Consider the following 15,606-nt stretch of genomic DNA (forward strand, 5'->3'; position numbering starts at 1 on the left):
GAGATGGGAACATATGTATATGTATAACTGATTCACTCTGTTATAAAGCAGAAACTAACACACCATTGTAAGGCAATTATACCCCAATAAAGATGTTAAAAAAAAAATTAGAACTCTAACTCACATAAATTAAAATATAAAAAAGCAACTGCATTAACATATACTAGCAACAAAATATTGAGAATTTTAATTCTGAAATATCATTAAAGTGGCATGAAAATATTAAAGAGTTAGGAATAAATTTAATGAAATTTTCTAAGAGCTCATGACTGAAAACCCCATGACATAGATAAGGAATATTAAAGAATGGTTAAATAAATGGATGGATTATTTATGTTCATTAATTGAGGGAATATTGCTATGATACTGAAGAAACTGACAGTCGGATTCTACAATTTATGCTCCAGAAGAGCTCATATTAGTTTTCAAAAGGATAGTGATATTGTGCGACATTTAGTCCCAGATATGAAGACTTACAAAGAAGCTTCATTAACTAAGACAGAATGGTATTGATATATGGATAGATGAATCAATAAATGGAATAAAATAGGGAATTCAGAATGAGACCTAAGTTTATATGGTCATTTGACTTTCCACAAATATATCTCTACAATTTAATGGGGAAAAGAAAGTCTGTCTTATCAACAAATGGTACTGGGACAACTGGATATGATTATGGGGGAAAAAATGAACTTGGATGCTATCTTACTCCACACACAAAATTTCATTTCAGGATGATCATAGACATAATTGTAAAAACTTTATATACCTGCTGGAATAAAACATGGAAGAATATCTTTGCAATCTATGAATATGAAATAAAAACTTTCTCAGTTGGGAAAGCTGAATTTGTCCTAAATGGACATACAATATAATAACTGATAAAAGTAGTTCATCAGACTGTAGAGAAATTATATATGACAGAAAAATGGATCTGCAGTAAAGACAAAGTAAACACCTGTACTGATTCAATTAGTAAGTGGTCTAACACTAGAATCAAAAGGCAGAGATTGTCAGACTAGATTTAAAAGCAAGATTAAACTCCACGGTGTTATGTAGAAACAATTTAATAAAAAAGGCATAGAGTGACAGTAAACAGTTAAGGAAAGTTATAAAAATTGAATATGAATCATATTAAAGTAGATGTAAAAAGCTATATTAAGTAAAAATTGACAGACTAAAATAGAAAAATCAGCACTCGAGAATAAACATCCCTCTCCCAGTACCTGATAAAAAATGTAGAAAAAAAAAATCAGTGAAGATACAAGAGATTTGAAAACCACCAACTTCATCTAGTTGACATTTAAAGAATGCTATACTGGCCACAGTCTTCGCAGAGCGTCACCAGGGTTTCCTGCTTCAACAGTGCTTGGACGGAACCCTGCACCTCTCCCCCGCTCCAGCCGGCCGGTCAGAACCAGCCCTCGCCACCACCTCACAGCGCCCTCCGACCGCCTCTCCTCAGCCGCCGGCCATGACGACCGCATCCCCCTCGCAGGTGTGCCAGAACTACCACCGGCACTCGGCGGAGGCTGCCATCAGCCGCCAGATCAGCCTGGAGCTCTACGCCTCCTACGTCTACCTATCCATGTAGTACTATTTTGACCGCGATGATGTGGCTTTGAAGATATTTGCCAAATACTTTCTTCACCAATCTCGTGAGGAGAGGGAACATGCTTTGAAACTGATGAAGCTGCAGAACCAACGGGGTGGCCGAATCTTCCTTCAGGATATCAAGAAAGCAGACCGTGATGACTGGGAGAATGGGCTGAATGCAATGGAATGTGCGCTACACTTGGAAAAAGGTGTGAATCAGTCACTACTGGAACTGCACAAACTGGCCACTGACAAAAATGATCCCAATTTGTGTAACTTCATTGAGACTCTACCTGAACAAGCAGGTGAAATCCATCAAAGAATTGCGTGACCATGTAACCAACTTACGCAAGATGGGGGCCCCCGAATCTGGCATGGCAGAGTATCTCTTTGACAAGCACATCCTGGGAAACAGTGATAATGAGAGCTAAGCCTTAGGTTGGCTTCCCATAGCCACGGGTCACCAAGGCAGTGCACGCATGTTTGGGTTACCTTTACCTTTTCTATAAGTTGTACCAAAACATCTACAAGTTCTTTCCTTAGTACCATTCCTTCAAATAGAGTAATTTGTTACTCCTCTCGCCAAAATATGAACACTATACCAACAAGTGCAGCATATATGTACAAGTGCAGGGAACATTCACCAAGGTAGAAGGTATACTGAGCCATAAGACCAAATCCTCAACAAATTTAAAAGAATTGAAACCATACAGTAATAGTGTATTAGTTTCCTAGGCCTGCCATAACAAAGTACCACAAACTGGGGAGTTTAAAACAACAGAAATTTATTGTTTCAGTTCTGGAGGCAAGAAGTCTGAAACCAATGTGTCACCAGAGCCAATCTCCCTCTAAAACCTGTAGTAGAATCCTTCCTTGCATTTTCTTAGCTTCCGGTGGTTTGTCAGCAATCTTTGACATTCTTTGGCCTGTTCCTGCATCACTCTGATTCTCTGCCTTCACATGACTTTTTCCCTCTGCCTATCTTCACATGGCTGCCTTCTTATATGGACACCAGTCGTATAGGATTAAGGGTTCACCCGACTCCAATATGACCTTATCTTAACTAATGACATCTACATTGATTCTGCTTTCAAATAAGGTCACATTCTGAGGTACTGGGGGTTAGGACATCAGCATATCTTTTTTTTCAGGTGGGAACGTATCTCAACCCATACCAAATAGTATGGAGAGATTCCCTCAATTTTGGAATCTCTGCAACATGTGTTAATAATCCATGGGTCAAAGAAGAAATCATAAGAAAAAATAGTGAATATTGTGAGCTGAACACCTACCATGTATATCAATAATGGATATCCAAGTATCAAATTTTGTGGTTTGTATCCAAAGCAATGCTTAGAATTTTATAAATATAAATAACTGCTAGAAAAAAGGTTTAAAAATTAATGACCTAAGCTTGTACCATAAGAGCACTAGTAAAAGAGCAAATTAAACCTAAAATAATAGAAGGTAAATAATAAAAATGAGATCATAAATCAAGAAATAGGAAACAGATAACAATAGATAATAAAGTTAAGATATGGGGTTTTGGGGGAAAAATAATAAAAATTGTAGATACTAACCAGACTGACTAAGAAAAAAAGATATACATATTGCTTAAAGCAGTAATTAAAAAGGGAATATCACTAAACATATTAAAAGGACTACAGACATTAAAAGGGTAATAAAATAATATTATAAATCTGTTTATATCATTAAATTCAACAACCTAGCTAACTGGAGATATTTATTGAAAACCATGAATTACCCAAACTGACAGATGAAGAATAAAAATTTAGAAAAACACTTTTCATTAAGGTAATTCAATTCATAATCAGAAACCACCTAAGAAAAGCAGAAAATAAAATGGAGAGAGCAAGATCAGGAGAGAAAAATAGAAAGAGAGGAGAAGAGGGAGGGAAAAAAAGAGAAAGAAAGAACGTAAGGATGAATGGGTGGGAAGGAGGAAAGAAAGCAGGGAGGAAGGAGGGAAGGAAGAAAACCTCCAGGCACAGTTTCATTAATTAATTAATTAATCAAATATTTAAGCAATAAATAATGCCATATTTAAAACAAACTGTTTTCATAAATAGAAGTGGAGGAAACCCTTCCTAAATCAGCTAGCCAGGACATTAAAGCCCTGATACCAAAAACTGACAAAAACATTACGGAAAAATAAAATTTATACCAATATCCCTCATAAATATAGATGCAAATTCCCTTTCAAAATATCAGTAGATAATTTAAAGTAATGTACAAACAGAATAATACACCATGACTTGTTGGGGTTTATCCCAGAAAAGCAAAGTTGGTTTGCCATTTGACAAAAAATTATTTTAATCTACCATATTAACAGAATGAAATACGTATATATAAATATGTACACCTTCATAAGGCATTAGCATTATCTCCTAAAGTTGACAATAGACATATATATGAGCCAGAAATTCCCCTCCTACATATATACTAAAAAGGGTTTATGTATTTTCAAGTACTGTTCACAATATCAACAAACTGGAAAAAACCCAAATGCTCATAAACAATAATGTAGATGAATTAACTGTGGTACAGTAAAATGCAGTATTATACAGTAGTCAAAACAAATGAACTAGCAACATGTAAAAACATGATAGAATTTTGTGATAAAATGTTGAGGACAAATGAGTCTCCAAAGATTGCATACAGCATGATATACTTCTTTTATGAAACAAAACAGATCTTAAAAATATTTACTGTTTCAGAAGTTATAAACAAACCAAAAGAGACTCCTGGTTTCAACTTTGACATGTAAACAGCTAGGAGATAGCTATTTCCATCATTACAGAAAGAAAACTACTGAACAAACTGAAAATTAAGGACTCTTCTTAGACCCATCAGAGAATTGTGATCACAGGGCAAACTGCCACTCTTGAAATCTGGAGAGAGAGATGAATAGAGAATCACAGCTGAAACCTGGAAACAAAAAGTCCTAGGAACACTTAAGTTGTAATTTTAACAAATTGTTTGAGCTTGAGTACACTAGCATGAGGGAGAACTCCTAAGAGCTGTGTTTTGGCATGTGTGTCGGGGATACACTTTCATGGACTTTGCCTTCAGGAGCCCAATGAGATCCTCACAGTGAAAAGCTTGGAAGGATCCTCTACTGGCTCTGAAACGGGAAAAGGGAACATAACCATTTTGAAATATGCCAAGACTGTTCTCCAAAACAAAGGGAACTTTGCAGGAGAAAAGGCTTTACCAGAGCCTTATTACACCCTAGGGAGAAGAGCATTTATCCAAGTCTACTCCCTCCCCCACCCCAAATCCTTCCTGTATTACCTAAGAGGAGAAATTAAGGCCAAGAAACATTGATGTAAGTCACAGCTCAGAGACATGGGCCAACTAAACGACTGAGATTTAATCATAAATTGAAAGAAACTTCTCCCATACCTTGCCACCATACCAAGAGGGATTGGTGTAACAGTGGCTTACAGTGAAAAGAGCTGCATAACAAAGACTTTATCCAAGTAGGAGTAATTAAGGAATTCTAAAGTCAACAAAGGAGACACAACAAGGTCATACAAGGACCTTACAAAGTTCCCTTTGTTTTGGACAACAGTTATGGCATATTTTGAGATGGTTGCTATTTACCAAAAAACACAATTTAAATAAAAGTAATCAGGTTCTAAAAAAAAAAAAAGTAATCAGGTTCAAGGTAAAACAATGAAAACATTCAGTATGAAAATACTAAGAGGAAAGCTACTTTAACAGGACTGTTACTAAATCAAGCAGACTTTAAGGTAAGCACCATTTCCAGTGATAATGAGGGAGATTTCATAAAATGACAAAATGGTCAATCCTTCAGGAATATATCACAATTATAAATCTATGCACATATTTATATAACTGAAAAATATATATATAAGTTTACAGAATTACAAGAAGTAAAAGGGGAAATCAAGTATAATGAGAGAATAAAGATAGAAGATAACTTCCATAGAAATAAAAATATATCAGAGATTATAATAACAATAATAAAATAGCCCTTAGTGGCACTGAATCACATACATAACAATAAAGACCTGAATTAGCAAAATTTACTGTATCAGAGAATCCTCTCAAAATACAGAATTAAAGGAAAACCATAGAAATTATGATAGCCAAGATATTGAGCAGTGCCCTTCAAGCACTAATGTGGATATAAATCACCAGGTGATCTTGTTAAAAATGCACATTTTGAATGAGTAAATATGTGGTAGGGCCTGCGATTCTGCATTTCTCATTGGTTCCCAAGAGATGCGTAAGTTACTGATCAGCAGACCTTACTTTAAATAGCAAGGATACAGAGAGCAAATATGGAAGAATATCTTTATTCTCACATACACACACACACACACACACACACAAACACACACACAAACACACACACAGCATTTATACAACAGGAGTTCCATAGGAAAACATGGAGTCTTGGAGGAGTAAAAAGCAGTCAAGTGCACAACAGAAGAAGGCACTTATTTTGAGGTGAAAGCGTTTACTGAAGACTGGGCAGAATTGTTTGTGTGTGATATTTTCTAAAAACATCATAGTAAATATCTGAACTAAAAGAGTAAGGAAAAAATAGCAAAAAGATTTAAACACATTTTTGGAACCAGAAATCAAATAAGAGCTTGGACACACCTTTAACAATCTGGGGACCTGGCAAGAGTATAAGACTTCTAAGTCAAGCTAAAAATCTGTTACATAAAACATATATTATCCTGCCTTGAAAAAAGTTAAAAGCCTGGTTGACTGTTTTTATATGACAATTTTGGAAGAATATTACAAATTGTTAATTATTAATATATAACAATTTTCTATTGATTAGTCAGTGATATTTGGTTGAGTAATAAAATATAGATATATATAATTCATAATTATGAATATTCATTCCACACAATTTATTTTTCCTTTTCTCTAATGTTGTTAAAATAAAGATTTTCATATTAATGCAATAAAAGATTAAAATGTAAAAGGTGATCATGTTCAAAATATACAAATTTTGGGGCTTCCCTGGTGGTGCAGTGGTTGAGAGTCCGCCTGCCGATGCAGGGGACACGGGTTTGTGCCCCGGTCCGGGAAGATCCCACATGCCGCAGAGTGGCTGGGCCCGTGAGCCATGGCCACTGAGCCTGCGCGTCCGGAGCCTGTGCTCCGCAACCGGAGAGGCCACAACAGTGAGAGGCCCACGTACCACAGGAAAAAAAAAAAAGTATATATATATATATATATATATATACAAATTTTGAATTTATGTTGATAAAATTAAATTACTATAAAATATTAAAACATAGCTATGTTCACAAATGCTTTCAGTTACTTTATATAATATTCAAAGTTTTAAAATTAAAAGCCAAATACATACCTTAATTATTGAATTTCAAAATTTTAGTTAAAATTTTAAATAAAGCTGAAATGTACAGTATTTTTTGAAAATTTACTCAAATCTTATCAATATGATTATAAATATAAAGATATCCACAATACTACCTTTTAATGCCCACCTATTTTCCAACATAAAGAGCTATATATGTACATTTAAAAGGAATATGAATCGTTAAATGTAGCAAAATATTTCTCAGCTGCATTTTGTACTGGTTATAAAAACCATGTTTGTCTCTCCAGAAACAATATTGGAACATAAAGAAAAGGAAGGGAAGGGATGCCTGTCACTACTGTGAAATAATACTTCCTTAAGCAAGAATCTATGGGATTTATATCATCCGAGAGAAAAGATATTGAACAAGTTAATTAATTTGTGTTTTCTGTTACATAAGGCATTCAAATGTTTCTCACATCCTGAAGCAGTATCCTGAAGCAATATCCTGAAACAGTATCCAACACATGAAACTCCTTAGTATTTGGATACATCTGGGCACAGGGCAAGAGGTGGGAAAATGTTTTCTCCTGGATCCAAACAATATTCGTCACAAGACAGCTTGCTTAGGGTTGCAGGTCTGAGTGGCAGATGCTAAGGGACAGAAGTTGCTATATGTACTTTGATAAGTTTAATTTTTTGTGTGTGTATAATTGGGATCATCTAAAGCATGGAGCTCAGGACAGGTTACTCTCTTGCCCTGTTATAAATGTGGTGCCGAATACATGAATATGGTACCTAGAAAAGAAGTACAAGCTGATATTCATGGGAAAAGCCCAGTGAGGATCTATTCTTGAAGTAAGTATTTACAGGGGGATATAGAGGTGTTAATTTGAATGATTACCAAAAACTTGTGCCAAGTCTCTGCCATCAGCCCATCCTGTCCAACTCTTCCACACAGAGAGATGGTGAAAAGTGAGGTTAGAAGGGTATTAATTTTAATGACCATCTATGGAATCCTGATCGGTCTCTGTCTTCATTCTATCCTTCCCTACTCCTCCATACAGAGAGATGAGATGGGAAGGCCATTTCCCTGTCTCCTGCTCCATTTTCAAAACACTCACATACACATGTGCGCGTGGGCACGCACACATATATACACACACACCAACCCCAAAACTAGAGTGCTTAACTCTATGTGTAGTTAGGCCTTCAAATATTGAACTTAACACTTAAATTAAAGCATTCCACAGGCTGGAATCTGGGGATTCCCAAGCCAAACATTCTAACTCTTCATATAGGCATCTTAAAATGAAGCTTGCCATTCAAAATGCCCAGCCTAGTCTCCAGAAATGAAGCTTCCATTAGGCTTCCCAATCAGGTGAGAAACCTATCAGGAAACACACCTGCCTATACAATAGCAAAGAAAACCAATTTCAACTTACCTACAATAATCAACCAAATACTTCATTCTGAAGTATACGAACAGGCAACAAAAATTTAACATATATGATAAAAATCAACAGAATAAGACAGTAAGTTTTAAAACAACAAGCAGAATATTGAGCTCAGAATAAATATAGTTCAAGAAAGAGAAGAGATATTTTAAGATAATCTAATTAGTATTCTCAGAGAAATATGAGTACATCATAGATTGCTGGTAGGAATGTAAAATGGTACAGTCACTCTGGGATACAGTTTGACAGTTTCTTGAGTAACTAAACATGCAACTACCATACACCAGCAATTACACTCCAAAGAAATGAAAATTTATATTCATACAAACACCTGTACATGAATGTTTATACTAGTTTTAATAGTAATAGCCCCAAACTGAAAACAATGCAGATATCCTTCAATGGATGACTGGTTAAACAAACTGTGGCACATCCATACCATGAAATACTAATTAGCAATAAAAAGCAATGAGCTAATGATACATGCAATAACCTGTATGAATCTCCAGAGATTTATGATGAGTGAACAAAGCCAAATACACACTATATAAATGCTATATTTGTATAAGATTTATATGAAATTCTTGAAACTACAAAATAATAGAAATGGAAAACAGATTGACAGTCATCAGGGATTAAGGAAAGGGTGGGGTGGGAGGGAAATAGGCACAACTATAAAAGGGCAACATGAAGGATCCTTCTGGTGGTAGAAATGTTCTATATCTTGACTGTATCAATTGTCATATCTCTGTTGTGATATAATAGATTTGCAAGATATTATCACCGAGAGAAATTGGGTAAGGTGTATACAGGATCTGTATTCTTTCTTAAAACTGCATGTGAATTTAACTTTCTCAAAATGAAAAACTTAACTAAAAACTGAAATTGAATGTTGTAAAAAAGCATCAGAAAACAAAACATTACTGTTATATGAAAGTAAATCAATAGAATTACTGGGGAAAAAATGCAGAAGAAATACATGTATTTTTGTAGAGAGAAAGGAAAAGAGAAAGAAAATGTGAAAGAAATGATGGCGACATAGGGATTCAATCTCATAGAGACAATATTTTACTATTAGAAACTAAAAAGAGTAAATAGAGGAAATGAAGAAGACAAAATTATTAAAGAAGTAGTATAAGTAAATTTACAAAAGTTGAAACTCATGAATCTTTAGAATAAAAGGAAAATGTTTGGTCTCCCTAGTTCAAACTTTAATGTCTATCAATAAATTTTACCATTTTCTTTGTATAGGTCTTTTACATTTCTGGTTAAGTTTATTCCAAAATAAAATTAAAGCTCTTGTCTATTTTAATATGTATCTTCATTTTTCTGTTTGCAATATATCATTTGGATATTGCTGATATATTAGAACACTGCTTCTAATCTAATAGTAATTATTTGATAATCAGATGAAATCATTTGAAAGCATCCTCAGTTTTGTATCAATTTCCAATATTTATATCTCTTTCTTTGTCTTAATGCATTGGTTAGGTCTTCTAGTAAAATAATAAATAATAGCACCAATGGTGTTATTCCTGATTTGGGATGAATTATTAATATTCTACCATTAAGTATGACTTTTGCTGTAGGTTTGGTACATTTATCTAATGATGTTTTCTTCTTTCTTAATTTGCTATGAATTTTTAATATGCATAAGGATGACAGTTCAAATATTTACTGTTAGCTATTGAATTTATTTCATTTTATATTATTTTTATAATCTAAATCAATATATTTTGATTAAAATGTATTTTCATCCATACATGAAACATTACACAGGTCTGCACAGAAAACTGATTGTGAATTTTAAATAGCATGATAAATTTAGATTGTGCTTAGAAAATGGTAAAACTATCATTTTAAATTTAACATACATATATAAAATAAAAAGGGAAGCTAGTACAGCAATATTAATAGATCCAAAATATTTTGATTACACTGGAAGTTCTAGTCATAGTAAGGCATCTACAAATGTTTGACACAAGATAATATTTTCTACTCCAATCCAGATTTCTTTATTTGACATTTAATAAAGGATAGGCTGGAAATGACTGACAGGTGTGCAGTACTGTCAAGGAAATTACGAGTTTGTAAATTCAGCATTTATTTATTTTAAGTAACCATGCATAAGAAACTCTTAAGTTGTAGCCACGTTGTTTCAGTATTCTGAATCCATGCAACCCACTGTTTCTACTTTGTTACATAGATTTTCTCAGTCTTCTTCCCCAATATACACGTCTCTTGATGTCAAGAAAGTTGTTTGTTTCATATGACCTAACAATTCAATCAAGTGATTTTTAAGTGAAAAAAGGGAAGCTTCCCCTCCCCTCACCCTCTTGGGAAGGGGAAGTCAGAAACTTAATTTAGACAGGAAAATAGGATCAGCTCTGCTACCAGTGATTCTCATAATCTTTAAAACCCTTTAAAAAAAAACCCTTTTGTATTTTTTCAAATTTTCACACATATCTTCCCTTTTTTGGTAAAGCACAAATGGTTGTTGACTATGCAGATTATGCAGAGGAACTTCAGCTAAATGTTACTTCATCAGGAAGAACTGTGGATCAAGTAGGCACACAAAGTTATCAGAAATAATGATATTTACATAGGCAGTTCATATAAAAATGTAGAAAGTGAGGCAGGAGGTAGATGCCCCCCCCCCCAGGGTAAGCAATTGAAGATTCATTCCCTGTGGACCAATACTCCAAGATGACAATAGCAGGACAATTGAGAGAGGAGTCTGGGCCCTGCCCAGATAGAGGATAAGAGACCACATATTTCTCATTCTCAAAGTCAAGGAAACCTTCCCAACTAGAAAGCTCCTTAAGGTCAAAAAGGGAGCGGGCGCCACCCCATAGTAAGTGATGCCAACTACCCATAGGCCTCTTCGGTAGAATCCATCTTGGCTAAGAGATGCACGCGCACATGGGAGGATCCTGAGATATACCAAATACAGACTCTGAACCAGGCAAATCAAAATGAGTGGTCAAAGGAAACCTGGAAGAAATGCCCCATATAAGTGACTTAAACTACCATGAGGGTGCAACTCTCTCTCTGAGTCTGTCCGTGTGTCTATCCACACGTATTGTACTCTTTTCTTCTCCTAATAGACACTTGTTTCACTACTTTACGTCTTTGTGGGAATTCTTTTTTGCAAAGCCAAAGGGCCAGGGCCTTGTCACTGGCTACTTGTTCCTGGTGGTCTAGTGGCTAGGATTCGGTGCTCTCACTGCCTTGACCTGACCTCGATCTCTGGCCGGGAACCAGAACCGTGCTTCAAGCTGCTACAGGCCGAGGCCACCCAAGATCAGAAAGTATGAGAAAAAATAAGATTTTACGAGAGCCTTCTGAAAGACAAATTAGAATAACAATTCACGATGTCACATTCCTCTTTTCATGCTTTGTTAAAAAGCCTAAATTTATATTTGTTTCATGTTCCTTTCAGGAAGATGAATAAGTTATGCAAAACAAAGTACACCAATATTTAAATTATATAGAAAAGCTTAGGTTTGAAAATAATTTGACAAGGAGATAAGCAAGAGGGTCCAATTAAACAAACCCTTTGGCAAGTTACTATTTCTTTTACCAACTCAATTTCTGTCATAATCTATAGAAAAAAATCCCTGACCAGCTAGGTGTTTCTATTTTAATTTAAAAAAGCAATATTTATTAATAATACTCCACAGCTAACCATTTTAAGCTCCTATCAAACTCAGGCAAGAAATTATTAAATTCATAAATGTGCTTTCATTGCATTTTAATGGAAATGAAATTAGATCTGTCTTATCAGAGGTGGGACTAGTCAACACTAAAAGAAGCAGAAGTACTGCCAAATAGTCAATTTACATAAATAAATTTGCCTCCTTTACAAGTCAGGAAGTCTTTTCATGAGAGCTTGAAAAGCAACATCACTCCCCAAGCTGACTTTGAATTGATGGACTAGTGGTAAGTCAGATAAGATTTAACCAAAACTTTTCCTCTTTTTTCTCCACACTCGGTAAATTTTAAGCATTGCTCTTCCAATGATACCTATCTAAATGTTAATACTGCACATCCTTTCCATACTATTATTGCATTCCTAGGGAAGAAATGCATATCCTGTACACAGCAATTTTGTTCAATCTTAAATAACAGATCTTCTGAAATACTTAGTCCTGAATAATTCATTTATGCAATCTACAAAATGATGATTGCACAGCTTGCTTTTGAAGGATTTTACTAACTTTCATTGAATGATACTATATAAATTGACTAGATGATGTAGCAAATCTAATTGTCCAGGAATGTACACTAAGGGGACCTCTTTGGTTTTTCTGTAAAAGTACTAACTCACTGAATCGTACAAAGAATTGTTCTTCAAGTTAGAATAAATTTTTGAAGGTCACCTAGGCCAAATTCCTACCAGATTAAAATAACAAATTTCTTCTATAGCATAACTACCAAGAGGCTATTTATTATTCACTGGAATGTCTTTAGTAACAGTATATCCCTGTGTGGTGTTGGCTCCTGATCAGGTGTTCACAGTTGCCCACGTCTTACCCTCTGCTTTGTCTTGAACAAATTTTTGCCAGATTTTTCTCTTCACTAAAGGTCCCTGAATTCTGCTTGCCCTCAAACCTAAGCAAGCACTGAAAAGCCAAAAATATCCCCTTATCAGCTTATCCCGAGAATAAGCTGACCCTCTCTATAAAAGAAAAGCCTTTTTGCTTGCTTTTGAGACACTTGCACATTCCTGAGATCTGAGCCCTTTCCCTGCTGGAAGAGTCTTTCTTCTCAGTAAAGCCTCTCTTTATCTAAGCCTGGATTTGTTTTTATATGACACTCTAATTAAAAAAATATGTGAAAGCCCAAAACTTGGTACTTTAAATAATTTATCTGCCTCTGAACTCATTTTTTTAACACTGTGCTATCTATATTTCCTTTCCACTTTCTCTCTTCCTTCTATTTTCCCTTCCATTATAGAAAGTCGTGGACTTAAACTCTAATATTCTTACAGATACAAAATTCTAACTCACTGGTCCCTTGGGTCAACCTCATGGCTATTCATGACATTTCACCTGAAATATTGCTTCTCACGTCTTAGCCGTTATGTGTACTTACAAAAGAAGCAGTTTCCTAAAGTATGTTTCATCAAGCAGCATTACTTTGCTAAGTAGCCACTAATACCTACTCACTGTCTACTAAATGCCCATATTCTTTAACTTGAAATTTAAGTTCTTCCAACAGTGGAGCAGGAGAATAGACCCCAGTGTAACTTAAATGTTGGGGTATTTAAATATACAGGAACACTTTAGATGTGTGCATACGCAAAGATAAAATTGTGCAAGAACAAGACAACTATGATTCATTTAGCTTGAATGTACAAAAAAAGTAAATTAAGCTAGGTCTCTGCCATGTAGGTAAACTAGAACTAATGGCTTTGGTTCAAACGCATTGCTACAATGACTTTATAACTATGACTACAGAAATAAATTTAGTTAAATATTATCTAATAATTGTTGCTTTACTACCATATATCCAGCTCCACGGTAGGCACTATGGAGAAGAAAAAGAGAACTCTGAAACCTACATCTTACACTTTCACATACTATACACAATCTCAGAGACAGAAAAATTCCTAATGCAAATATGAAAAATAAACATTATAAAGGTAATTTTAGGACATCTGCTTCTGGCCATGATGGACAAGCTAGGTTAGATCAACCTTACTTCCAAGAATCGATAGAAAAGCTGGATAAAATATTTTTAAAGCATTTTTTAATGTGGAATACTATAGCTTGATTGAAATGGTAGTTACATGGATGTACACATGGGATACAGTGGCATAGAACTATACATGCATATTGTACTAATGTCAATATCCTTATTTTGATATTATGTTAAAACTATATAAAATGTAACTACTGGAGGAAACTGGGATGAAGGGTACACTGTACCACTCTGTACTATTTTGTCACTTCTGGTGAAACTATGATTTATTTTAAAACAAAAAGTGTTTTGTATAAAAATGTTTGAAGGCATCAGAAAGTTACAATAAAAGGCAGGACTTGAGGGGTCAAGACCCCAGAGAGAAGTGAAACACAGAGAGGTGAGTCCCACATTCGGTACTGCGTTTCCTCTACAGGCATTTACAAATTCATGACTGATAGCCAAAAAGTTAAGAATTTGAGCATAGCTCTCAGCATTCTCTTGGAGCTAAGAAGATAGAAATTGGAGTTCAGGACTGATCAAAGTGGTCGGTCCTCATAAAACAATTTAGTTTTCAAGTAGATCATCTTTACAGGGTTGTAAGGATGAACCAAAAATAGATCAGCTTTTGTAAAGACTGAAACTCAGCCTCTATAATCAGCCCAAACTCTGGCTGAATTAAAGTGATCTCCCCCTAGCTTAGAGGCCAGATGCAAAAGCCTTAATATATCTCTATATTTCTATATATAACATCTGACATTGAATTTTTAAAAATTAACAGGCATACCACGTCTCAAGATCAAATAATCTAAAATCAAGAAGAAAAATGAACAAAAAGATACCCACAAGGGATCCAGGTTGTCAGAAATAGCCTTTACAATAATAATGATCTATATAATACTTAGGGAAAACTTAATAAAAAATATATAAAGCATATATAAGGGAAACCATAAGCATCTACAAGAAAAATCTCAAATAAACAACCTAACCTTACATCTAAAGGAAAAAGAAAAAGAACAAACAAAATCCAAAGTTAGTAGAATGAGAGAAATCATAAAGAACAGAGCAGAAATAAATGAAACAGAGGCCAAAAAAAAGAGAATAGAAAAGGTCAATGAAACTAAGTGCTGGTTCTTTGAAAAGATAAATGAAATTAATAAACCTTTAGTTAAACGCAGCAAGAAAAAAAGAGACAGAACCCAAGTAAATGAAATAAGATATGAAACAGGAGAAATTACAATTGACACCATAGAAATACAAAGGATCATAAGAGATTACTACAAACAATTATACACCAATAAAATGGACAACCTAGAAGAAATCAATAAATTGCTAGAAATGTACCATCCCCTAAGACTGAATTTGGAAGAAATAGAAAATATGAACTTATTGCCAGTAATTAAGTTGAGTCAGTAATAAAAAAAATCTCCTTTATAACAGAGTGAGTCAGTTATACATATATATAACTCTTTATAACTCTGTTATAAAGCAGAAACTAACACACCATTGTAAAGCAATTATACCCCAATAAAGATG

General features: G+C 34.6%; 1 pseudogene; it reads left to right on the forward strand.

Annotated features, from left to right (window-relative positions):
* The first annotated feature begins 1,351 nt into the window (after window positions 1-1,351).
* On the forward strand, window positions 1,352-2,027 carry LOC103090700 (ferritin heavy chain pseudogene; annotated as a pseudogene).
* The last annotated feature ends 13,579 nt before the right edge of the window (window positions 2,028-15,606 follow it).

The sequence above is a fragment of the Lipotes vexillifer genome, unplaced genomic scaffold (assembly GCF_000442215.2).
Source record: "Lipotes vexillifer unplaced genomic scaffold, Lipotes_vexillifer_v1.1 scaffold3506, whole genome shotgun sequence".
In the NCBI taxonomy this organism is placed as follows: Eukaryota; Metazoa; Chordata; class Mammalia; order Artiodactyla; family Lipotidae; genus Lipotes; species Lipotes vexillifer.